At 49.7% G+C, this 27,549-nt stretch overlaps 1 protein-coding gene across 1 annotated transcript in view; it reads right to left on the bottom strand.

The window, feature by feature from the left end:
- Positions 1 to 27,549, bottom strand: part of LOC126060313 (acyl-coenzyme A oxidase-like protein) — a 184,625-nt gene that overhangs the window by 92,155 nt on the left and 64,921 nt on the right.

Raw genomic sequence — 27,549 nt, 5'->3', positions numbered from 1 at the left:
TTCCCCGAAGGCCCTGACTTGGGAAGTCAGGAGCATAGAATAACAGAAATCATCCCCAACATGGAAAAACGTAAGGAATAAAGCCATCGGCCAGCCTCGAGGAAAGCCGACTGCCAACCCGTTCACCTCACACGCCAGACTGTCTGAGATACCCACCTCCCGTCTGCCCACAGGTACTGGATCGGAGGGATGCTGGCCCACAAGGTGACAGTGAGACACAGCCCTGAGAACCTGGATACAAGGCTGCTCAGGGGAAACCAGCAAAGTCCACCCAACCCAGAGCACCAGTCAGGTGAGCTGGCTTCTTCTCAAGGCCCAGGGATCAGTCGCAGTCAGTAAAAGCCTGGTGAACCCTAGAGAGCCACATCAGATGAAACAGGACATAAACCAGAAGAGATTATTCAGTCCGAAACACTGAAAAAGATCAATCTTGGGGCAAGTGTTGGCAGTGTTTTCTCTTCTTGGGAGAGGGCGTCAGGGCTAAAATAAGCAAGCATCTGGTCTCCTCGAAAAGGCTATTCGAGTCTCACAGTGGGTGAGAGGGCCATATTCCCTCAGCTGAGAGGCACCACTGGAGATGTGGCCACTGAGCCAGAGAATCTGATTTCCCAGGCACCCGTGTACAGAACTGGACTGTCTGGTGGGTCCGACCCTGGCACCCTGGGTCAAAGGACAGTTTAACTTCTTGCCATAGACAAGTGCCCAGCTCTGGTTCCCTGTGAGCCTGGTTGACGGGAGTCTGCCCTTGAGAGGTGGGGACTCCCTGGTGGTCCGTCTTTCTGGGAACTGCCCCTCCCTGAAGACAATGAAAACTTTACTGAGGATCTGCTGTCACCCCTCTCCCATCTGCCGTGGAGAAAGCCATTCAGTGGAAAACATTCTCCCTCCCACGTTACACCTTGGGAGATGTTCTGAGAAAGACTAGATTTGACCAAGGTCACAAAAGGAGTTAGTGACCGGAGTTAGGAAGAGAACTGAGGTCTTGGATCACAAGTCCCTGCTAAAACCGCTAACATTTTGGTGCCAAGTCAACAAGTGTACTCAGAGGCCCTTGCAAGCACAGCATAACTTCTCTGACCCAGTGAAGGCATCTGAGTTGCTTTGACCCTCTTAATGGTGAAGGCGTGGAAGAGGAAGGAGTAACAGAAACTGGAGATCTACCCACGGTGCACCCCAAGGAAATACACCCACTAGCCACAGGAGCTATGGAACAAGAACAACAATGTCCCTGCAGGCCTGAATCAGCTCTAATTTCTTGCCATGGGATACAGCTGTCTTATTCTTAATGCTTGCTCAGTACAGTGAAAAACTGAGGGCAAAACAAACATAATTCCATATGCCTCGATACAGGCAAACACACACACAGGTTCTGGGTGAGATCTCAGGGCCATAAATCCTAGGTACGGAGCTGAGGACAACCTGCCCCCAAGGGGTGGAATGAGCACCCATTTAGAAACCAGGCAGGGCTCTGAACCACCGCATTCCAGTTCAGTTCCCTACTGAGAATTTTCATTTTCACCCCAGATATACTGAATCTGAGCCTACATTTTAACAAGATCCCAATCCACCCCAGATATACTGAATCTGAGCCTACATTTTAACAAGGTCCCCAAGTGTTAGGAATCGCCTGGGGATCTTGTTACAAGGCAGACTCTGATTCAGTATATCTGGGGTAGACTCTGAGTCAGTATATCCGGGGTGGAAATGAAAATTCTCAGCAGGGGGTCAAACCAGAAGGAACCAGTTTGGAGCCCTGGAATCCGAGGTCTTGGGTTCCGGGCCTGCCGGCACCAACCAGCTGGGAGGCTCAAGGAAAATCCCCTAACATTCTAGGACTGTTTCTTCCTAATTTTTAATTGTCTCCCCCTCCCACCCCAGATGTAAACCTATCCACATCCATTATAGAAAACATGGGAAGTCCACAATAAGGTAAAGAGGAAGTAATCATGGATACTTTCATGGCAACCACTGTCGATATTTTGGCAAATTTCCATCCAGTCTTATTCTATACATATTGTTTTTACATTTGAGGAAAGAGTTGGAGTGTACTGAAAATACAATCTAACTTCCAGTTTTGGGGTTCTTTTTTTTTTTTAAAACCCAACATTATATCACGAGCATTCTTGTTAAAAGTGCTGAATGACCACGGGCTAGTCCGTTGCCAGCCCATCGTCACTGGGCTAAGCCTCTCCCACCCTCACGGAGTTTCCAGTTTTGCACCAGCATGGTAAGATAAACATCTTTGCTGCATAAAATGTTTCCTGCGTTTTGAACTATTAGGATGGATTCTAAAGCTTGTTGTCACACATTCATACTTCTCTTTCCTTGCCTATAATATGGGAGGATTAGGAAAAAATCAGAGATTTGCAAACTGGGCTATGCAGTACAAAAACTAAGAAAAGCCTAGTGAGTGTGAGCTAGTTGAAGGTGGCAGCTTACATGGGCCCTGGAGTGGGACCAGAATACTGCCAGACAGCCCAGTTCCCCAAAGATGCCGGAAATCCGGGGTTTCTACCAGTACATAAATGCTGGCAACAGAGGTTCACTTGCCCTTCCAGGCCAGCCAGTGACAGCCACACCCCTCCACAGTGGGAGGTTATCAGGGTTTCACCGGGCCAGGAGGGGCATCCCCAGCCAGGGTGCTGTGGCAGCCAGGGGGAGAGTCGCCAGGGCCCCACACAGGATTTGGTTGTTTGCACCAACTTTAAAATTCTTTTATTTCTTCTTTTTGTCCTCCTCAGAGCCTCTGCTCAACCTATGCAAACTACCTACCATCAGCCTCTAAGTCTCAGCCAGCCCCTAAACCCAGTACCATTGAGTCCACTCTGACTAACGGAGACCCGTGTGCCTCACTCAGAGGAGAACCGCACTTCACTGGGTTTGGGCTGATTTTCTGGAAGTAAATCACCAAGACTTTCTCCTGAGGTGCCTCTGGGTGGATTCCAACCACCAACATTTTGGGTTAGCTGCTGAGCACATTAAGCCTTTGCTCCTAGCCAGCCCCTGGAAGGCAGCTAATTGCAAATGCCCACTGTATGAACAAGGAACCCTGGGGTTAAGCACTTAGCTACTAACTGAAAGACTGGCAGTTTGAACCCACCCAGTGGCTCCACGGAAGAAAAGACCTGGCCATCTGCTCCTGTAAAGATTACAGCCAAGACAACTCTGTGGGGCGGTTCTACTCTGTCACATGAGGTCACTATGATTTGAAAAGTGACACAATGGCACCCAGCAACATTATGTAAACAGAGCTGAAGAGGCTCCCTTTGTGTTCTCCTTCTTGGTAACACTGGCCCTCTATCTCTAGAAATCAGGCTAAGTTCCTGTCAAATTAAACCCCGGTGCTGCCAGGGTGCCAAGTATCCAAGGGAAGGGCCTGCTTTTCCAACCGAGTATGTGGCTGAACCCTCGGGGTTTCCTGAGGCCAGGCTGTGAGAACTGAAGGGGATGAGCATTGTCTGAGAGCAGGTGTGTGCCAACACGTGAGGTTTCTTGGTCTCAGAGGCCCTTCACTCTAATGGGCCACACCGCAGCTCTGACAGCAATAACAGAAGTGCCTCAAAAATGGAGAGAGAAAAAAGATTCTGAGAACCCAAATCCCCTTTTACAAAGCCCAAGGAGGTGCCTTTTATGCCTCTGCCATCTGTCATCACAAAATTCACAACAGCTCCCCGAGTCTCACGGCACCGCATTTCTGTGGAGGTCACCCAGAGCAGTTCAGACGTCCTGACAGCCAAACAATACATGGCAAGGTGAAAACGGGTGAGAAAATCCCACTAAACAAACATGAGGGTCAATAGGCTCAGAGAGCAAGATCCACTTAAACCCACTAATTGGGAATAATTCCGAGTTTTTCAGACATTACGTAGTGACAATAAGGTGCGAACACAGGATTAGTGACCTCCAAAAGACAGAGAGCTTTAGTTTCACATTTGCAAAAGCAGAATTTAGCCCCATGTTGTGAAATTCCCATCAACTATTCTGTGTGGACTTTAAAGTTTACAATCTAATAACACAGCCAGGGTGAGATTCTGAATTTCCCCGTTCCAGGTCAAGAAGCAGAATGTATGTGAGAGGGAAGTGGGGGAACCGGATAAATAAAGGCTGAAAGTAGCCAAGGAGCCGTTTTCTTCCTATTCTCTCCCAGAGATCAATTAACCAGATTGGCAACTTAAATTTCGGTCCCAACTGTAAAAGCCACATGTGTTTTCAGTGGTTTGGGTTTCTGGTTGTTGTTTTTAAGTCAGTCTTGTCAAGCTGTATTCATCTAGGACTTTAGCCCTAGACTCATATTTTGTTGTTTTGTTCTGTTTGGGGTTTTTTGTTTTAATATGCTGTGAATTTCCACTGAGCTTTATAATCAACCACAAGGTTTCTGAAAATGCCTCATGAGCCTCGATCCTGGTTTGGTCAGGGAGGCATGAACATTTTGCAAAACTCAACACTGTAACGAAAGCATAAAAAATAAAAATAACAATAAACACCTTGTTACCCCTTGCAAAATCTACCGTTGACTTCAACTCCACAGGGTTATGCTCACTTTCAGCATCACTCCCACGTGGGAGAACAGGGGACCCCATGGGTAAAGGGGGGTATGTGAATCAGCCAGCTTCACGGTGGTCTCCCCCATGCAGACCTGCCTGATGGCCACTGCCTGGGTGCTCCCCATCAGGCTGTCTGTGAGGTGCACAGAATCACCCAGTTACAGAGTGGGTGGGGGAGCTGAATTTGAACCCAGGTCTGTCTGCCTGTCTCCAAAGCTCCTGGACTTCCCAGGGCAGACCTGCGTGGAGTTCTGAAAAGAAAGGAAGGTTCTTGGGTCCCCTAGCAGTCTATCCTCTGACCCAGAGTCCATCACGGTGAGGTGCATGCTCACTGATCTTCTCCAAGGACCAGTGAGCACTTTGGGGACAGGAAGTGGTGTCTCAGCCTAGGCTCATGAGTGACCACAGCCTCCGTCTCCTACGGCAGCAGAGACTCCAAGCTGATGGGAACCTTTGCCCAAGTCTTCACACAGGACTGCAAAATGGCCGCTCAGGGGACACCCTCACACACACACACACAAATGGAAGGTTTGCTGCACTGGATAAAAGAACAAAGTGGCCAGTCAGTGCTGAAAAATCGCAGTTAGGAAGCAGGAAGGGGAAGACAGTGTTGGGGGGCAGGCAGGTCGTGTGAACCAGACTGAGGTTACTGGGGCCTTCTGGCTACAGATGACAGGAAATGGCTACTGGCTTCCTAAAAATACCAGGAGCAGCCTCCTATCTTGCCTCTTGGTGAGACTAAGGGAAGCCTGGGGAGCCCCAGCTAATGGTTCCACAGCTACTGGTTCAGGAGGCTTGGAGGCCACCTCAGACACCAGGTGAGCATCACACACGCCTTTGCCTGGATGCCAGGAGTCCCTGGTGAGCACAGCCCCTCAACAAGAAAGACTCCACCCCTACCATCCAACTCCCCCGTTTGCAGAGCACCCTAAGGTAAGATTCCACAAGAGCCAAGACGATAAAGCAGTTGGGAAATGGAAGCAGGTTTCACCACTTGGTAAAGCCCCTCGCCACGGATGGACAGACAGACAGACGGACACGTGACCCAGCGGCAGAGGTCAGCAGCAGCTGTGCTTCCTGCTCCCTTCTCCCTGAGTGCCCTCATCACCCGGCTGGTTTTCCTCCCTCCTCCTCCCGGCCTTCCAGGTGTGCTCCTAGCAGCCTGCCCCAATAACTCCCCCTTTCACGGGGTTTTGGTGAGTGGATGGCTGTGTTTTCTTTTGCGTTCCTTTAATGGCCTGGACTATCCTCCAGCAACCCAGCTGTGCATGTCAAATACAGTGTGCTGGGGCCGACGGACTCGGGGCATGTGTGACAAAGGCGCCCAGCCACAACATACTCATTCTAGAAAGCCCCGCTAAGGCACACTGGAACTGTTATAAAAGCGACCCGCACTACACGAACGTGGAGCCAAACGCAACATTTCGTGCCTACGCCTTTCTCCTTCTTGCTTGCTTTCTCCTTCTTTTGTACAGATTTTTCAAATATCGTTACACCAAGAGCTTCTGTTTTTAAACTCACTGTGCAAGTGCTAACATTTTACAAAGCCCGAGCTGATAAAATCAGTTCGGGTTGAACGTATCCTGAGCGCGAAGCTATAACTGATTCAGCTCTGCTATTTGACCTTTAATTGTCATACGCAGGGGAGAAGCCTATTTAGAGAAATGGTGAAATTTTCTTCTTACACACAAAGGCGCCACTCCTCACAAAGCATGTGAAATCTCTTCAAAGGATCAAATGCTTAAAAACTGAAGGAAAATAAAAAGGCAAGCTTCCTGTCTTAGGCACTCAGAGGAAGAGGGGGTCTTTTAAACCTGTTTATTACAGATGGGCTTAAGAAACTCAGAAAAGGGTGCATGGAAATATACTTTTATTTCCACAGTGATATTTTAAAGACATTTGTATTTTGTTTAAAGCATGTATATTTTGTTCCATAACTAAATGAAATAAGCTCAAACCAGAGAGAACATACACATGTTTGCAAACCAGCCCAGAGTCAACTTGCTATATCTGACTTTCTGTTCAAGTTAAAAACATCTCTCATCAGCTGCTGGTGAACGTGCCCGCACAGCTGCGGACAGATGTGGCTAGCAACGCCTTGTGACATAAATGCCAAACAGCAGACCGCTACCACAAGGCTCGCACACCTGCAGGTGACATCACCAAAGCGCTATCTGACTCCAGAAATCTATTAACACGCAGAAACAGGTGTGGCCCAACCAAAACCCACTCTTAGAAAGCATTCACCTCATCCGCTTCAGGGTGGAAACGACAAACGAGACGCCGAACTTCCACTCACCTTCCATGTCTGCCTAGGAGGCAGGGAAGATCCCTTCCCAACCCCAAACTTCCCAGTACGCCTGCTCCTGAACATCCCCGGGACTCCAACTGCAGCCAGAACAAAAGCCTTGGAGAAAACCCCCTTCCCTGGATACTGCATTTTGCTTTGTTTCAAAGACCTTAGTCTTTTCTCCTTTGGTAAAAAGTAGGTAACAGCAGGCCAGTGTGCACTAATTTCTTGTCCCTGAAATAGATGGTGCTCAACTGCTAGCCTAAAGGCTGATGGTTTGAATCCACGCAGCGACACCACGGAAGAAAAGGCCTGGTGATCTGCTTCTGTTAAGATTACAGCCAAGAAAACCCTGTGGAGCAACCGCCATGGGTCAGAATCGATTCAACGGCAACTAACAACAGCAATCTGTGACCAGGCCTATAGAAGGTTCTCGATACACGTATGGAACATGTAAAAAAAAATTGTACATGCCTGGGATTTGCTTTAAAACGCTCCAGCAGGGGAGGATAGAGACGATTTTTTAAAATGTCAAAATGTTGATATTTGCACAAACATGATGAGAACACTGGAACCCCCTGTGCTATTCCTCCGTGTTTAAAATTTTCATAATAAAAATATTTTTTAAATATGCAGCAATATTTCCCACTGTTGGCCCAGCTCCACCCTCCCACGTAGTAATAGAATCTCAGTCTGGCTCATGTAACCCACCCTGCTTCACTTAGCCAATCACGGCCATCCCATTTCTCCTTGCCAGTGACCGCCTTAGGAATGGACGGACGGTTCACTTCTGGCCCACCAGGCATGAGGGGCTCCCTTGAAGTATTTCTGGAAAATGTTTCCATGCTGCTAGAAGAGGAAGAGCTGCCTCTCCCTCTTCTGCTGAATCTTGTATCTGAATGTGACAGCATGAACCTCAGCGGCCACCTTGTGACCCTGAAGGACCCAGCCAAAGACAAAGCTGACATGCTAAGTGTTGCAGAGAGGAAAGACCAAAGCAGCCCTGGTTCTTGAGGATGTCGCGGAGCCATTAAAATAACCACCCTGAAGCTCCGTCGCTTCAGGAATAGCTGAGGGAGAAGACAATCCAGTAAAACAGCTGAGTCCCGGCCGCATGTTACTCACAGCTGAGGGCAACCTGCCTGATTCAAGATAGCTGTTCGATGAACGAAAGAAAGAATAAATGAAAATCCTGAAGCGCTGAGAGGGTCATAGACGGTCCTAGCAGGATCGTCTGAGTCTCAGTAAAGTCAGTGCTGTTGTAATTCCGGGCAAGAGCTAAGATTTTCGTTACATACCCCCTTAGCACACAGGGTCTTCCATCTTTTAGGTCACAGCCCATATTGTGTATTTTACTTCTTTTGGTAACAAATCAGGTCCCAGTGCCGTCGAGTAGATTCTGACTAAACAAATCAGATAGGGCCTTGTATTTTCTCTCGTAAGGTTGCTATTTCATTTATTTGTAGCATTTTCTCAAATGGGCTCTTATATCCACAGCTACACCCAGGTTAACGAAGGCACCTATCAAACCAAACCAAACCAAGCCCGTTGGAATTAAGTCAAATCCGACTCACAGTGACCCTGTAGGACAGAGTAGAACTGCCCCATAGAGTTTCCTAGGCTGTTATCTTTACGGGAGCAGACCGCCACATCTTTAGCCCACGAAGTGGCTGGTAGGTTCGAACCTCCAACCTTTCAGTTAACAGCCAAGTGTTTAACTACTGTACCCTCAGGGCTCCTTATGGAGGTACACAGCACACTGGAAAAAGCATGGAAAGAGTGGCTGTGTGGCCTTGGACAAATTCCTCAACCTCTCTGAGCCTCAAGGTCGTTATTTATAAGAGAGAATTCGTGACGCCCATTTCCAGGGCTGTGAGCCTTCACCAGCCCTGGAAATGGGCGTCACGAATTTTGGTTTTTGTTTTGTTTTGTTTTGTTTTTGAGCTTTCAACAGGAAGCGCTCGTGGATTGCCCATCTTCCAGGGCTGTGAGCGTTCAACGGGAAGCCAGCGCTCTGTGGATTGTCTAAAGCACTGCACGCTGCTACCTCATCCACATCAAGGCTGGCGTTAAGGTCGGGGTAACTGCTGGCGATCAGCAGAATCACATTTTTCTCCTTCTGGCTTAGCTTTCAAGTAAACAAAAAAAGAAGCAACCACCAAAGTTCCCTCTTAAAGGGCAGTTTCAGCTCCACCACCTACAGTTTTTTATTTTATTTTTTCCCCTTCTTCCTATTTCCACCACAGAAGACATGTGATTAAAAAGATCTTATTTCCTTAAAGGTTTCCTTTCAAACAAAACGGTTCCCCTGGGGCCAGTCAGCTAGCTCAGCCTGGGGAGAGCCGCCTGGGGCTCGGGGGGTTAGCTCTGTGCCCCGTCTCCCAGCTCTGGCCCATCAGTGTGACTGAGCCCAGGAAGTGGACGGAGCTGGGCAGTCATACCTGAATCCTTGGTCCTGCCTGTACCAGTGGTCAGGGGCCCCTGTCTCCCTCCCCTTCTAAAGGGTGAAAATGAAATCTCAGAAGATCCTGGCCCTTCCAGAACACATCTTCCTAGGACTGAGTGAGCACCTCCAGACCTTTGCCCTGTGGACAGCCCCTTAGCAGTTTCTGCCATTTCAGCGACATCATCACACTACCTGAAGTCTCCCTAACACTGTTACATAAATCCACTCCATTTTTCAGGAAAGAAAATTTATTTTAAAAGGAAATTTTCCATCAATATTACCTCCTTTCCAGCCCTGATGCTTACACACATCACCTAATCCCTCATGCACCAGGCTGTACCCCAGACCGGAGCCAGCAAACGAGCAACCCCCCTTGGGGGCCTGGGGCTGGATCGTGGCTGTGAACCACATGACGTCATGCCCAGCACCCCCAGGGGTGGTCACGACTCACTGTGGGTAACATGTTCTACTGGGAGTCAGAGGCCTGAGTTCAAATCCCCATGTCACCTGGTGTAGACCCCACCCCTCCTTCTTCTTCGTGGGATACAGTAAGGCTCTAGCTGGGAGGCCACCAAGAACGGGGCGGGGGGAGTTCTATAATGTGTACCTGCAGTGCTCATCAGATCTCCCGCCCACCACCTGCCTGCCAGTCTCCTCTGCAGAAGTTGCCTCCAGCCCACCCCTGGAGCCTGGCATGGCCACCCGCACAGCCCTCCCCACCCCTACACGCACACACATGCACACACACACACACAACCTGGGCACAGCCCCATCATGCCTCGTGCCCACCAGTCACCAGGGGCACACTTGGTGCTTTACCTCCTCTAGTCTGTGGCAGACACTCAGTAAACACTGGGAATGAACAAATGAATTAATCTATATTCAGCTGGAATAATGAACCACAGTCTGAATTTTATTTCTTTTTCCTTTCAAGATTAAAAACCATGTCGAGGCGAGAGGGAGAACAGGGGCAGGACAGCCAAGGTAAGACAATCACCTTTCAGTTAGCTGTCACGCCTCGCGTATCGTCAACAGGGCAGGCCTCCAAAGGAAGCCAGACTAGGAAGGGATGGGGCTAGCTCCCCAGGACGACATTGAGTCTGACTGCTTATTCGTACCCAACATCACTGCATGGGAAACCCTGCTGATACAGCGGTTAAGAGCTCAGCTGCTAACCAAAAGGTCAGCAGCCAGAATCCACCGGCCGCTCCTTGGAAACCCTATCAGGCAGTTCTGCTCTGTCCTGTAGGGTCGCTATAACTTGGAATCGACTCGACAGCAAGGGGTTTGGAGTGGGTATCATTGCATGAGTCCCTGGGTGGCACAAACAGTTAAGTGCTCAACTACCAGCGAAAGTTTGACTTTTGAAGCCACCCAGGGGGGCCTTAAAGACAGGCCTGGCGATCTGCTTCTGAAAGGTCAGAGCCTTGAAAACCCTATGAAGCAATGCTAGTCTGCAAATGAAGGGTCGCCATGAGTCGGAATCAAGTCCACGGCAACCAACAGCAACGACGAACGTTGCCAAGGCCCCCAAAACACTCTGAACAGCAAGGCTCAGCTGATTGGCACTACTCAGTATGTGTTGTCATACATTGTTGTGAAATAAATAGGTGCATCGCTCAACTCCACTGGAAGAGGACAACCGGAAGCTCCCTGCCGGACCTCTCCTGACCCTGCCCTACTCACCTCCTCCCCCTAGTCATCTATCCCCAAGTCACCTCCTCCCCCACTCACCTCCCCTCTAGTCACCTCCTCCCCCAGTCACCTCCTCCACCAGTCACCTCCCCTCTAGTCACCTCCTCCCCCACTCACCTCCCCTCTAGTCACCTCCTCCCCCACTCACCTCCCCTCTAGTCACCTCCTCCCCCACTCACCTCCCCTCTAGTCACTTCCTCCCCCAGTCACCTCCTCCCCACTCACCTCCTCCCCCACTCACCTCCTCCCCTAGTCACCTCTCCCCAGTCACCTCCTCCCACCCAGTCACCTCCTCCCCCCCAGTCACCTCCTCCCCCCCAGTCACCTCCTCCCCAATCACTCCAAGGAGGGTAGTGGTTAAGAGTTACAGCTGCTAACCAAAAGGTCAACAGTTTGAATCCACCAGGCGCTCCTTGCAAACCATATGGGGCAGTTCTACTCTGTCCTATAGAGTTGCTTTAGGGTCGATATGAGTCAGAATCAACTTGATGGCAACAGGTTTGGTTTGGGTTTGGCCCAAAGAACAAACAAATCTGTCTTGGAAGAAGTACAGCCAAAATGTACAGCCAAAAGTGAGTATGATGGGACTTCGTCTCACGTATTTTGGACATGTTATCAGGAGGGACTAGCCCCTGGAGAAGGACATCATGCTTGGAAAGTAGAGGGTCAGTGAAAAAGAGGGAGACCCTCATGGAGATGGATTGACCCAGTGGCTGCAACAATGGGCTCACGCGTAACAACTGTGAGGATTGCACAGGACCAGGCAGTGTTTCGTTCTGTTGTACATACAGTCGCTGACTCTGAACGGACATGGCAACACCTGACAACAACTTCTCTACATGGCACTTGAGGCTCTTCCAACTGCAGCAGGAAGCAAAGCCTAAGTGAGAAAACACTTCAGGAAAAAGGAAGAAGAGCTGCCTTGCCATATTCCTTGTGCACTGGGCCAGCAGCTCATGGTGTACGTGCTTCTCCCCTCGGGGCTCCCCAGCTCCCCACAGGTCTGGTTCCTGGTAATTTAGAGTCAGGAACTGCAGAAAGTTTTGGGTTTGCAGGTAGTCAGAGCCATGTGAAAGACTGTACAGCAAAAACCACCTATATAAACAAGAAATCTAGTGACTGGAAGGGGGCAAAACTGCCCCTTTCTGGCCAGAGTAACAGAGCCTCCGGATTATGCTGGCTGCTCATTAAAACCTGAGAAACAGCCCTTCCGAAGGAGAGAGTGTAGAGCTGCAAGCCAGCCTTGCAGGTAAGGCCACAGAAAATCAGTCTTCGAGCCAGGCCCCACCACACATCGGCAGACCAGAGAAGCCCTCTGCACTCTCCCGCTTAAAGGCAACAAGGACAGGGCCTTGGTAAACTGTCCTCCTGTAAAATGGGTGACCACCAACCACAGGCTCGCTAGCACACGGCCGACCCCCGCCCCGGGATGGGGCTCCGGCATCCAGAGCAGCAGTCAAGGGAACACAAGGAAGGAACCCTGCCTGCAGCTTTACCCCTGTGCTTTCCTGTGTCTGGTGGCCAGTCCCGGTGAAGGTCTCCCTGTCCCCTGGAGGGGACAGAATGGCAGGCAGTCCTCTCAGTGGGGTGAAGGTAGGGGAAGTGCGCTGGTGGTCTCCACCAGGCTTATTTCTCTGTACGCCCTTGCCCCAAGCACACTATGTGGGCCCTTCCTCGCCCCTGCCCGCACTCGGCAGTCAGTCAGCCAAGCAGGGACTGGGATGCGACCAGCCATGTTCGGCTCAGTGGCCTGGGCCAGAACACAGAGCTGTTTTCTCACGAAGAGCCCCAGTGAGGTCTAGAAAAGCTGTGCCCCATTCCCTGGGTCTCCCGAGAGGCTGGCCAGCCAGTGAATTTTCCAGCTGCAGCAGATGGGCAGTGCCTCCTGGAACATGACCTTGAGCACCTGCATCAGGGACCTGGCACTGTGTCCCCTCTGCAAAGGAAAGAAAGCCAAGCCCTGCAGGTCGTTCCAGCATCCCACTCGGAGCTCGACCGCCTGCAGACTGGGAAGCAGGCTCAGCAGCCCGTCGCATGCTCCCAGCCCCCACTCCCAGCAGCCTTCTGGGTGAAGAATAAGGTCAAATCCAATATCCTCAGGCTGAACCTCCCATTTGAGAGGGGGCCTAGGTGTGCCCTAAGCCTCCCTCAAGCTCCACGCATCTGAAAAGTCCACCACTGACAAAAGACATGACTGCCAACTGTGAACTGGTTTGCATGAAAAGCCTTAGAAAAGTGAGGGAGCTGAATTGCATGCAGTTACCCCTCTGCGGTGCACCACACTCTAACAACACACTCTAACAACCACACACATCCAACAACTTGTCGTCATCGAAAATAATAAAATGACCAAAAACATAAAATCCAGACCTCATGCTTATTACATATGAAGACTCTCTAGACCATACCCAGAAGCGCTTGGAAACAAAACTACCAACATGGCCTTTACAAGGCGGTCTCACCAGACAGTGGCCCAGGACTTCCCTACTTAAAAAAAAAAAAAAAACGTTGCCGTCAAGTCAATTCTAATTCAGAGCAACTCTGTCTTTGAGGGGAGACCTGCTCCATGGGTTTCACGGCAGGTTTCAGAGGCATATCACCAGGCCTCTCTTTCAAGGCACCTCTGGGTGGGTTCGAGCTGCCAATCATTTGGATAGTAGCTGAGCACTTAACCATGTGCGCCACCCAAAGAGTCCTCCCCTCCCTTATCTTTCTTTAATTCACGTTTACTGAGGTAAATAACTTAAAGACGTAAAATTCACCCTTTTCAGGTCCACAAATCTATGAGTTTTGACAAACACAAACAGCTGAGTAACCTCCACTGCACTCAAGATTTAGAGCATATCTGTCACCCAGAAGGAGCCCTGGCGGCACAGAGGTTAAGAGCTCGGCTGCTAACCAAAGGTCCACAGTTCAAATCTACCAGGTGCTCCTTAGAAGCCCTATGGGGCAGCTCTACTCTGTTCTGTAGGGTTGCTATGAGTCGGAATCGACTCAAGGGCAATGAGTTTGGTTTTTGGTTTTACCACCCAAAAAAGTCTTCTTGCGACCTTTTGCAGCTACCCTTCTCCCTACCACCAGCCCCTGGCAACCACGGATCTGTGTTCTTCCCTCTGGTCTTGCTTTTCCAGAAAGTCACGTCAGTGCAATCATACAGTATGTGCTCTTCCAGGTCTGGCTTCTTTCACTCAGAATAACCCTGGTGGAGTCATCATGTTGCCGCATGTACTGATGGTCTGCTCCTTCTTAGTACTGAGCGGTACTTCGCTGCGTGGATACACCACAGTTCATATATCCCTATTTGAGAGACGTGGGACTGTTTTCATTTTTGGCTGTCATGAATACAGCTGCTATGAACATTCTCATACAAGTCTCTGTATAGAAGGAACACCTTCGTTTCCAACAGAGGAATGGCTGGGTTGTATTATGCTTAACTATTAAGAAACTAAGGAGCCCTGGTGGCACAGTGGTTAAAGCAATCGACTGCTAGCTGAAAGGTCGGCGGGAGAAAGATGTGGTAGTCTGCTTCCGAAGAGATTTACAGCCTTGGAAACCCTATGGAGTCGCTACGAGTTGGAATCAACTCGCCAGCAGTGGGTCTGGTCTGATGTTGGTATTAAGAAACTACCAGATGTCTTCCAAAGTGGCCGTGCCATTTTGTCTTCCCACCAGCAATGTGGGAGGATGGCCGTTGCTCTATACCCTTGTCAGCACTTGATATTGTCAGCTTTGTTTTATTTCCATTGATGCTTATTTGGTCTTTGGTGTTTGGGTTGTTGTCTTTTGTTGTTGTTGTTTTTTATGCCATTCTAATAGAAAACTCTATGGATCACAATGGTCTGGTCTGCAGCCAATCACAGGAGTGATGCAGGACCGAGCGGTATTTTGTTCCGTTGTGCACGCGATCGTTAACAATAACCAAATATATATATAACGTTACCTCACTGTGGTCTTAATTCACGTCTCCTTAATGGCTAACGATTTCCTTGAGCATCTTTTCATGTGCTTATTGGTCATCTGTAGCTCTCATTTGATGAAATATCGATTCAAACATTTTTGCCCACTTCTTAAATTGGGTTGTTTTGTTTACTTGTTAAGGGGCTTGCAGGAGTTCTATATATATTCTGGATACAAGTTCTTTATCAGATGTGTGTTGTGCCAGTATTTTATCCCAGTTTGTGGCTTTTCTTTTTATTTCTTAACAATATTTTTTCAAAGAGCAGATGTTTTTAATTTTGATAAAATCCATTTACCAACTTTTTCTTTCACAGTTCAAGTTTTTTGTGTCTAAAGAAATCTTTGCCTAACCCAAGGTCACGAAGATTTTCTCTTATGCTTTCTTCTGCAAGTTTTCAGTTTTAGGTGTTACATTTAGGCTCGTGATCCATTTTTAGTTCGTTGTTGCACGTGCTGCAGGGTATGGGCTGAGGATCTTTATGCGTGCTCGTGTGCACACACGTGTGCATTTATGTGTGTGCTTGTGTGTGCACACGTGTGCATATACGTTGTGCATGTGTGTACTCACATGTGTACATGCATGTGTGCGTGTCTGTGCATGTGTGTGTGCACGCGTGTTGGACATATGGATGTCCAACTGTTCCAGTACCATTTATTAAAAACTTATCCCTTTTCCATTGAGTTACCTTGGCTCCTTTGTTACAAATCAATTGATCATTTACGTGCTGGTCTCCTCCTGGACTCTGCTCTGCCGAGTCTGTCCTTGCACCACTGTCTTAATTCCTGCAACTTTACAATAAGCCTTGAAATGAGGCTGTGCAAGTCTTCCAACTCTGTTCTTTGTCAAAATTGCTTTGGGTCTTTGGCCCTTACATATAAATTTTTTAATTAGCTTGTCGATTTCTATGCAAAATCATGCTGGGATTTTAATTTGGGTTGTGTTGAGTCTCTAGATCAATTTTATTTGGGTGTCTTACCCTTTTGAAAGTATGGGAATGATCAGGCAGATATTATAAAAGAAAGACGAACCAGCTCCTCCCAGGCCCGCCCAGAGAGAATGGCCGCAGCTCCAAAGACTGGGATGTAGAGTCCATGTGTTCCGGTGTGGAAGAACGCAGTCTATCTCTCCAACCTGCTGCCTGAGACAGAAAGGAGAGGACATACAGCCGGGGTCTGCCCTGAGAAGCAGTCCTGAGACCTAACAACAGAAAGGAGGGTGGTTCCTTGACAGATTTCAAAAAGGAGGTGACATGGGAAGGGCTGTTGGAGGGTAAGAGTTGAATGAGTGTAAAGACAGGAAGAAGTTAATTTTTCAGAGGAAACAGAAAAAGCATGAGGTAGAGGAGGGCAGGAAGCTCAGGGCTGCAAACTGCTCTGAGTCCCAGCACAGCCAACAACAGCGATGAAGAGTGCTGTGAGGTCTTGAAACCCATGCTAAGAGTCAGGGTTTTGTCCTCTAGGCACGGAAGCCCTTGGAAGCTTCTCAGTGGGAGGGGCATGATGAGATCTGTGCTGAGGAAGATCCCCTTGGTGGCAGGCAGTGTGAGGACCAGCCTGTGGGCATGACCACAGACATGTGCTGAGCAGGTCTGCCTGGGGAAATGGCCATGAGGCTGAACCAGAGGGTCCCTAGAAGAGGGTCATCAGCCTGATAAGAGACGGGGGACTGAAAGGGAGGGGCGAGCCACAGGAAGGCACCCCCATCTGCTCCCTAACTCCCTGGACCTTGAAGAGCATCTCCGGCTCTGCAGGCTCATCGAGAGCCCCACGCCTACCTCCACTGTGCAATGCCAAGAACAACCACGGCCTCAAGGACCCCACTAAGTGAAAGTGTGTAACTCAGACATCCAGGGAGTATTCATACTTTGCCGTTTGGGGGCAAGGTTTAGTGCTAATACTATTGAAAAAAAGGGACCTTCCAAAAAATGGCTTTGCTTTTAAGATTATACCCCTGGGGTTAACTAATTTCTTGGCAACCCTGTGAACAAATCTGGTCTGAGCCTCAGTCTGAAGTTTAAAAAAGAGACTGATGGAACAATCGACCAGAGAGCCCTAGTGACAGAAACAACTATTCCCTGGAAGGGGAAAAAAGGGCAGAAAGGCATCTTTGTTTATTTTTACAAAATTTAGAGAACAACAGTATCCCCCAACTGTCTCCACAAGATCAAACCAGCTCCAAATCGGAGTAGCTGGGTATTTGCCAACACTTGAAATCAAAATCCAGTATGCTTGGTTGCCTGTTTCTTGTCTTTTCCTCTTTTTGCCTTTTAAGATGACAATTTCATTTTTCCTCGATGCCACCTGTCCAGTCAATGAATGTCCTGATTCATCTAAACTTCAAACTCTACTTCTAATCTAAGTCAGAACACAAAAGTACGTGATCCCTTCACTTCTTGCTAGGCTGCCTGGGTTCATTCCAAACAAACACAGCATCAGGGTCTCTGAGTGACTGTCTAATCATGGGCTGGTATATTCAGTGCAAGGGCGCACTGACAACACCCAGGTCAAGGTCAGAGAAGCTGCCCAGCAACTTGCCCACTTGGTCTGACCACACGCAGGTCCCTCGAGTATCTCTTCTCTCTGCCAGCCCTCAGGGGGCCCCAAAGCCTTTAGGGGGTTGGTACCTGGGTGGTGCAAATGTTAAGCACTTGGATACTACCCAGAAGGTTACTGGTTGGCGCCTACCCAGAGGTGTCTCAGAAGAAAGGCTTGGCAATCTACTTCTGAAAAATGAGCCATCAAAAAACCTCTGGAGCACAATTCCTCTATAACACGTATGGGGTCGCCATGAGTCAGAATCGACTTGACATCGACTGGTTTTTGGTTGTTTATAATCCAGTATTTGGTTTAGGGCACAGGCCTGAACAGGGTTCCCAATGTGGCCTTTCTTAGGGTCTACAAGAAACTGAGAGAAGTCAGTTGTCAGAAATGACCATCTTTAGGATTCATCTGCAAGTCAGACCTCAATGGACTTCCATTTAACTATAACAAACCCAAAGGGAAACTTGCATCCTCCCTCCTGTATTAAAAAACACACCCAACAAAAACACAAAACAAAACAAAATGATTCTGCTAAGGGCCGGTTAGCTGCTCTCTCCCGTTTTCACAAGCTCTTCTTTGAAACACTGGCCTAAGAACCACATGCAAAAATCCCACACTGTTGGTCCCTGTGGCCTCTCCATTCCAGGAGAGAAGCGAGAGCTAAAGGTGACATCTCACTTCAGGGCCCTGTCCTCTTTCATCCTTGCCAGGGGTACCCACCAGGGGGGACAGGCTGCTTCAGCTGTGACACCATGACAGGCAGGAAAAGCACCTAAACTCTCTTTGAATCTTGTAGAAAAAGAAAAAAACAAAACTCCCACACAGCGGGGAACAATTTCCCCACAGCGTGGGTGGTGGGGCCCCGAGAGCTGTTATCTGCAAAGGGCACTTCTGGGGGTTACCCAGCTGCCACCCCCAGTGTGGATTCCACCCGAAAACCTCAAGCCAAACAGTGGGGATGAACACCAAGAGACTTCATTTAATTTTCCACTCTGAAAGTGACTCTACAAAGACAAATTGAAAAATTAAAGCGCCATGATCATAAATGAAACACGTGCAGGAGCCGTTGTTAAGTGTGGTGTCACGGTAAGACATTCTTTCTCGCTCGGAACATCTGCCCTGTCAGAATACAACTCTGTCAGTCTCCGCTTCCCAACCCCTCAGCCCCCAGGCCACACAACCCCACGCACACAAACACACCCCTGTACAACACAGACACTCTGGGGGTCACTGGTTCTGCAGGACTTAGAAGCAACCCCCAGCGTGGGGGCAGAAGTGAGAAGGTTAATGTTCACTGCCCTGGACACTCCTGGCTCACTGCAGCACACTTAATATGCATAAAAACAAAATCAAGCATCCTGCAGGCCTTCAACCCCTGGTGCCACACAAGCACCCACTCTTGCTCCGGGAAGCTCTGCCCCATGAGACTGCGGCCACCTTCTTTGAGAGCTGCAGGGGGTGCTGCCGGTCTCCCATGCTGTAGGCTGTCATTGCCCCCCCGCGCCCCGCACTCACCGCCTTTAACCAACCAGCTGCTGTCAGGTCAGCTCGGACTCAAGTGACCCCACGTGTGTCGGGGTAGAACTATGCTCTACAGAGCTTTCAGTGGTTGATTTTTCAGGAGGATATCACTTTATCTCCTTCAAATCCTCCCAAAACCATTCCTTTTCCAAAATGAGCCCATTTTCCCAATACTGTCACCTCGGGGGCAGGTTTGCCTCCCCCCTTTTCCTCCACCCTCACCCCCACTGCACCTACTACTGAGTCGGCTGGGCTTTCTCAACCGTCTCTCTTGGCTCAGACCCTCCTGTTAGACTCCTGGAGACAGAGCCTGGTGATTGGAACCTACAGTCCCAAACCCTGCTTCTCAAAGTATGGCTTCCCACCCAAGGGAGCCCTCAACTCCAGTGTCTGAGTTCTGGGTGAATGTAAAAGGAAAACGGGAACTATTTCTCATAACAACCACGAGCCTCTGAAGTGACCCAGAGCTATGCAGATGTAAGATACAACCCCATTTTAAAAATTAACAAAAGGATAGAAGCTTCAGCAGCTCCAAATAAGTTCACAGGATTTGTAAAGAGAGTACACAACCAGAAGGAGCCTGGTGGCGCAGCGGTTAAAGCACACGGCTGCTAACTAGAAAGTCGGCGGCTGGAACCCACCAGCGGCTCCGCGGGAGGAAGACGCAGCAGTCTGCTTCCGGAAGGATTTACAGCCTTGGAAACCCTATGGGGACCGCTCTACTCTGTCCTACAGGGTCCCCATGAGTCAGAATCGACTCAACGGCAGTGAGGTTTTTTTTGGTTTACACAACCTTCATCTTCATCTTCTCTTCATCTTCCTCTGCCTCAGCGAGGGGAGAAGTGGGCCCCAGGGTAAAGTGGGGTACAACAGCGACCACTAAACAACACAGTCACCTGCGGGCTCCTGAGAGAAAAGGCCAATTCCTCCAGGGCCCAGGTGGCACCAAAGAAAGGACAAAGAGCATGGGGGGTGGCAGGGCTGAAGGCCCAATCCACAAATGGCCCTCCCAGCCAGCAAGAGACGCCATCTGGTCCTCTCCGGCTCGTGTGACCCCGCGTGTGTCAGCGTAGAACTGGGCTCCACAGGGTTTTCAACGGCTGATTTTTCAGAAGTAGATAACCAGGCCTTTCCTCTGAGGTGCCTCTGGGTGGACTCAAACCGCCAGCCTTTTGGTCAGCAGCCGAGCATGTTTACCGTTTACGCCACCATGGACTCCAATGGCTCTCCAGCAATACCTTGTTAAATGTCGTCAATTCCCGGCACCTGGGGATTTCCCAGAAGACGGATTTCTTCTCAAATTTACAGATGCTGGTATGCTTACTTAAATTTTTAATTAAGAATTCCTTATATTTCAGAAATAATTTTCGGAAAACACAATCTCTGAGAATACCTTCTCCATCTCTGCCATGTTTAAGGTGTCAGTACATGGACAGGTCAAATCCTTCTGGGTAACTTCCTCATCTTGGCTGTGTAAATCGACCACCCAGGCTTGGTTAGTGGTCCAACGCAGCCCGTCTCATCTCTGAGTCACTATAATCACTTTCTAATCATTCCCTCTGCTCCTAAAGGCTTCAGACTCCTGCACAGGTGGCACACAGCTGCTGCGGGCAGCTGTTTGTGAATACTGGTTTCATTGGACCACCCTCCACTCCTGGGTTCCAACCCCTCAGGTAGATTGCAAAGGACCCTGGGAGTTGCAAAGGAGCCTCAGCAGACGTCTCCACTTTCCTTCACCTAAATCTCACTAATTTCCATTGTAACTTCTCCAACTTATTCAGCTTTTTGTTTATTTGCTTGCTTGCTTGCTTGCCTGTTTTCTTGCTTTTTGCTGCATTCACTTAAGTAGCCATGACCTCCTGCTCTGGTCCTAACAGAGGCCAGGACAGCCCGGAGCAGACGTCCCTGGAAACACAACAGAAGAAGCCACGTTTGCCTGAATGTCCCCTGGGGAGCACACTGGACGTGGCTGGAGAAACTTGCTGCTCAGCTGCACAGGTGCAGACCCTAAGGAGACACACTTCCATGGGACAGAGGGCTGCTGACTTCCTCCCCACGTTCTGCCCAGCTCTCTGCAGGACTTTTCTCACCAGGAGGGAGGTTCTATGTTCGTGGCTGAGGCTCAACTACTCAGCTACAGAGGCAAGGCCAAGGCAACCAGGATCCACCCACGCCTCCACCTTTACCTCCAAACTCCATCTCTCTTCCAAATAAATGCCAAACAGTAACTTAAAGACCCGTGTTAGCAGCCTGCCAGGGGCATCTGCCTGAATCAGCTGGGCCTGCCTCCCACCTCCCCACCTTAAAGTACTGACTGAAGATTCACTTCCTCTAAGAAGCCTCCCTCGATTGGTCTGATCCTCCTGTAAGACTTGTGCACATTCATAAACTTTCACAGATTCCCAGTGTGCATCCTAACAAGTTAACAACTCTAGGAAGGGAAGCGTCTTCAGTTTCTTTTCGTAAATGCTCCAAATATACATTCCAACATTTCGCTGGGCTCGGTGCCAGACTGCGTTTTCCAAAGGTGGCCGTGCCAATATCTGCCATCTGCTCTTGTTACAATGTGACTGACATGCCTTCCACTGAGAAGTGAGGTCTCTGCTCTTCCCACACACACAGGTGGGGACTTGTGACTGCTGCAACCAGTGCAAGAAGGTGGAAGTGAGGCTGTGTGACTTCTCAGGCTGGGTCACAGAAAGGAAGAAGCTTCCACCTGACTCTCTCTTTCCAGTGTACTAACTCTGAAAAAACCAACTGCCCTGCTGTGAGGAAGTCCAACAGTCCATGTGGAGGCCATTCGAAGGGCCCATGTGGAGAGGAAGAGACACCCCGGCCTACAGCCAGCATCACCCACCAGACACGTCAGTGAACAAGGCTTCAGAGGACTCCACTCCGCAGCCCTCAGGTCTTCAGTGGCGGGCCCGGACTCTGAGAAGCACAGACAAGCCACCTTGGCTGCCCTTTCCAAATCCCTGACCCACAAAACCCTCAAGCATGATGAGCGGCAGCTTTACGGCATTACACAGCCATAGCAACAGGAACAGGCTCCATAAATACGACCACAGAATGAGCGATTCTAAAGCTCTTCCTTCTCTAATAAAGACTTTTGTCAACTGCTCCCAAAATCTTTCATTTTAGGGCTAAGAATTGACCTGGATGGATTTGGGGACTGGCTCTGATCTCATTACAGACGCAACTCTCCCCCCTCGCAGATTAAGATGGCCACAGGCCTTTCACCACAGGCCCTCCTAGTGCCATCCACGGGCCCAGTGCTTTCTGCCTAAATCTCTCTTCTTCACAACAACCCTCAGGATAGGTATTTTTAAATAAGAAGTGAGAAACAAATTTGCTCACAGATTGTAGAGTGTAAGGCTAGAAAGACAGGTGACTTGTCTAAAGTCACCTGGCTACTAAGGACACCAAGCAACATTGACCACTATGACAGTCATTGGCTATTGCCCACTGGGTTTCTCAGCAAAGTATTATGAAAGAAATGCCTTGGTCCAGAGAGACTGGTGCTCACACCAGGGACATGTCTGAGGACTCAGAGATTAAACTTTTCTCCACTTCCCCAAGTCTTAAGTCTGAAGATGTGCCAGGTTCCTACAGCTGAGCAAAAAAGCACCCAAGGAGTCCTGACAGGTGCCTGTGTTTCTCCCTCCATCCAGGCAGGACTCTCTCCCTTGCTCCTGCAGGGCCGTGGTCCCTCAGCAAGGCTGGACTGCTCAGGGGGACAAATGCAAAGTCCTTTACAACTCAAGCCAAGCACCTCCTTCCAGAGCTCACCACCTGCCTGACCTTGAGAGACAGTTTGCATACCAGTAAAGGAAAGGGGATGTGCTCCTTTCCCAAACCAAGAGTGTGCTCAGCCCAGAGAAGAATCTCTGTCTACCAAGCAGGCGCTGGTGACAATCCAGAAAGGTGCCAGGCCCCCGCCAGGGCCTCTGGTGAGGGAGTGGGGCTCCTCTCTACAAACAAGCCCAGGACCACAGACAAGCACAGAGGCAGAGGTCCACGCACCCAGACCCCTCTCAGGTCTGTCTTTCTGCTCATCTTACCTGCTTTGATGAGGTCGATCAAAAAACCAAAAAACCAAACCCACTGCCTTCAAATCAATTCCAGCAAAAATCCTCAGCCTGACAAAATACAAAAAAGAAAGCTTTATTCTAAATTGACACACAAAATTCAGCTTCTGCACAAGTGGTAGCTCTCACTGGAGCCATGGGAAACAGGACCTCACCATCCAGGGAAAGAGCACCTCACCATCCAGGGAAAGAACACCTCACCATCCCAGGAAAGAGCTCCTAACCATCCCAAGAAAGGGCACCTCACCATCCCAAGAAAGGGCACCTCACCATCCCAGGAAAGAGCACCTCACCATCCCAGGAAAGAATGCCTCACCATCCAGGGTAAGAACAACTCACCATCCCGGGAAAGAGCACCTTACCATCTCAAGAAAGAGCACCTCACCATCCCAAGAAAGGGCACCTCACCATCCCAGGAAAGAGCACCTCACCATCCCAGGAAAGAATGCCTCACCATCCAGGGTAAGAACAACTCACCATCCCAGGAAAAGAACACCTCACCATCCAGGGAAAGAACACCTCACCATCCAGGGAAAGAACATCTCACCATCCAGGGAAAGAACACCTCACCGTTCCAGGAAAGAGCGCCTCACCATCCCAGGAAAGAATACCTCACCATCCAGGGAAAGAGCACCTAACCATCCCAGGAAAGAGTGACTCACCATCCCAGGAAAGGGTGCCTCACCATCCCAGGAAAGAGCACCTCACCACCCAGGCAAAGAATGTCTCACCATCCTAGGAAAGAACTCCTCACCATCCAGGGAAAGAACACCTCACCATTCAGGGAAAGAACACCTCACCATCCCGGGAAAGAACACCTCACCATCCCGGGAAAGAGCGCCTCACCATCCCGGGAAAGGGCGCCTCACCATCCTGGGAAAGAACGCCTCATCATCCCAGGAAAGAGCACCTCACCATTCCAGGAAAGAGACCTTCACCATCCAGGGAAAGAACACCTCACCATCCAGGCAAAGAACACCTCGCCATCCCAGGAAAGAACACCTCACCATCCCAGGAAAGAGCGCCTCACCATCCTGGGAAAGAGCACCTCACAATCCCAGGAAACAGCACCTCACCATCCCAGGAAAGGGTGCCTCACCATCCCAGGAAAGAGCACCTCACCATCCAGGCAAAGAATGTCTCACCATCCTAGGAAAGAACGCCTCACCATCCAGGGAAAGAACACCTCACCATCCCAGGAAAGAACACCTCACCATCCCAGGAAAGAGCGCCTCACCACCCCGGGAAAGAACACCTCACCATCCAGGGAAAGAGCACCTCACCATCCCAGGAAAGAGTAACTCACCATCCCAGGAAAGGGTGCCTCACCATCCCAGGAAAGAGCACCTCACCATCCAGGCAAAGAATGTCTCACGATCCTAGGAAAGAACACCTCACCATCCAGGGAAAGAACACCTCACCATCCAGGGAAAGAACACCTCACCATCCCAGGAAAGAGCACCTCACCATCCCAGGAAAGAGCACCTCAGCATCCAGGGAAAGAACACCTCGCCATCCAGGGAAAGAAAACCTCGCCATCCAGGGAAAGAACACCTCACCATCCAGGGAAAGAACACCTCACCATCCAGGGAAAGAACACCTCACCATCCAGGGAAAGAACGCCTCGCCATCCCAGGAAAGAGCGCACACTGTTCTCTGAACAAAAGCAGTATCTTAGCTTTCTTAGGGAGGAAGCACCTTTAGCTCTTGTGCATAAACAGGCAGCCAACTTCCCTGATGCACAGGACTGGTATAGACTGAGATGAAAACTCAACAAAAGGGAAAGAAAGGAAATGCTAAAACATCACACACACCCTAGTTCTACAGAGGACCACATTTAGGACACTCTACAAAAAGAGGCTCTTTGAAGTTCCCAAGAAAGCATATCCAGTCCCCTTCCCTGAAACAACACACCCAGCATCCAGTGTCCACACCACGCCTCCTAACTACAGAAAACTCCATTGTGGATTAGGCAGAAGGTTTCCCTCAACGAGAAAGATGTCAGACCAGAGTTCTTCTAGTTCTGTGACAAAGCAGGGAAAGGGCAAGGCTACAGCTTGTGACTGGTTCCAGGTCCGTGTGACTGGTTCCAGGTTCATGTGACCAGGTCCAGGGCTGTGTGAGCAGTTCCAGGTTCGTGTGACCGGTTCTAGGTTCATGTGACCACTTCCAGGTTCATGTAACCGGGTCCAGGGTTGTGTGACCAGGTTCCAGGTCCATGTGACTGGTTCCAGGTTCATGTGACCAGGTCCAGGGCCATGTGAGCAGTTCCAGGTTCGTGTGACCGGTTCTAGGTTCATGTGACCAGTTCCAGGTTCATGTGACCGGGTCCAGGGTTGTGTGACTGGTTGCAGGGTCGTGTGACTGGTTGCAGGTTCTTGTGACTGCTTCCAGGTTCATGTGACTGCTTCCAGGTTCATGTACTGGCTCTACATTTGCATGGCTGGTTCCAGTTTCGTGTGCTGGTTCCAGGTTCGTGTGACCGGGTCCAGGGTTGTGTGATTGGTTCCAGGTTCATGGGACTGGTTCCACGTTTGTGTGACTGGTTCCAGGTTCATGGGACTGGTTCCAGGTTCGTGTGACTGGTTGCAGGTTCGTGTGACTGGTTCTAGGTTTGTGTGACTGGTTCCAGGTTCATGGGACTGGTTCCAGGTTCGTGTGACTGGTTGCAGGTTTGTGTGTCTGGTTCCAGGTTCATGGGACTGGTTCCACGTTTGTGTGACTGGTTCCAGGTTTGTGTGACTGGTTCCAGGTTCGTGTGACTGGTTCCAGGTTCATGGGACTGGTTCCAGGTTCGTGTGACTGGTTCCAGGTTCATGCGACTGGTTCCAGGTTCGTGGGACTGGTTCCAGGTTCGTGGGACTGGTTCCAGGTTCGTGGGACTGGTTCCAGGTTCGTGTGACTGGTTCCAGGTTCATGGGACTGGTTCCAGGTTCGTGGTTCCACATTTGTGTGACTGGTTCCAGGTTTGTGTGACTGGTTCCAGGTTCATGGGATTGGTTCCAGGTTCGTGTGACTGGTTCCAGGTTCATGGGACTGGTTCCAGGTTCATGGGACTGGTTCCAGGTTCGTGTGACTGGTTCCAGGTTCGTGTGACTGGTTCCACGTTCGTGTGACTGGTTCCAGGTTCGTGTGACTGGTTCCAGGTTCGTGTGACTGGTTCCAGGTTCGTGTGACTGGTTCCAGGTTTGTGTGACTGGTTCCACATTTGTGTGACTGGTTCCAGGTTCATGTGACTGGTTCCAGGTTCGTGTGACTGGTTCCAGGTTCATGTGACTGGTTCCAGGGTTGTATGAATGGTTCCAGGATTGTGTGACTGGTTCCAGGTTCGTGTACTGGTTTCACATTTGTGTGACTGGTTCTACTTTTGTGTGACTGGTTCCATTTTTGTGTGACTGGTTCCAGGTTCGTGTGCCTCTTTGGCCGCAGCACCCTGACTGTGCTCAAGAGGGCAGCACTGTGCCCTTCAGGGCGCTGTGACTCTGCCATGTGCAAGCACCACACACACACGACTCTGTGACTCCAAAACATACTAGTGATCATGAGTGCCTCTCGGGCAGCCTTCCTCCAGAAATGTCCCCCATAAACACTTCTTCCCACGTACACTTTCTGAAGGTTCAAAGCCACTCCTGTGCTCTCTGGCTCTTACCCAGCTCGCCACAGTTTTCCAAAAGCTCAGTGAGAGCCTATTTTATCACTCAATTTAAACCATTCATTCAATATATCACAATCATTTTAAAAAAGGTAAATTAGTTTTAAAGTCAGTAACTCTTTGGTTTATTTGTGGAGAGCTGACCTTTCCAGTTGCAAGAGAGCACTGACCGTTCCAGTGTTTCCCGCTAAACCCCGAGGAAGATGAATTATCCACTGTGTTACCCACGGCGTTATCCATGGCGGCACTTTGGGAGGCTGTGAGCGCAGCATAAGGGCAGGAGGTCACTGCTGATCACCCCTGGCATTCTGGTCTAATTAACTCAACATTTTAATACATACTGATGAGTGCCAAGGGGAAAGGGCTGATGCCACTAAAAGAAACAAGTGCTTTCCATAAACTTCACATAATTAAGACAAAGGCAGAAATTTTGAAGCAGGACAAAAATGGGGCATCGCCCTTACTCAGGAGCCCTGGTGGCACAGTGGTTAAGAGCTCAGCTGCTAACTCAAAGGTCAGCAGTTGGAATCTACCAGCCGCTCCTTGGACACAACTATGGGGCAGTTCTACTCTGTCCTGTAGGGTCGCTAAGAGTTGGAATGGACTCCACGCCAACGGGTTTGGGTTTGTTTGTTTGCTAGCTTTACTCAGATGGAAACCCTGGTGGTGTAGTGGTTACGTGCTACAGCTGCTAACCCAAGGGTCGGCAGTTCAAATCCGCCAGGTGCTCCTAGGAAACTCTATGGGGCAGTTCTACTCTGCCCTATAGGGTAGCTATGAGTCGGAATCGACTTGACGGCACTTGGTTTGGTTTT

This window comes from Elephas maximus, chromosome 17 (assembly GCF_024166365.1).
Source record: "Elephas maximus indicus isolate mEleMax1 chromosome 17, mEleMax1 primary haplotype, whole genome shotgun sequence".
In the NCBI taxonomy this organism is placed as follows: domain Eukaryota; kingdom Metazoa; phylum Chordata; class Mammalia; order Proboscidea; family Elephantidae; genus Elephas; species Elephas maximus.
Note: the sequence above shows the minus strand (reverse complement) of the source record. Positions and strands in the feature narration are given on the sequence as shown.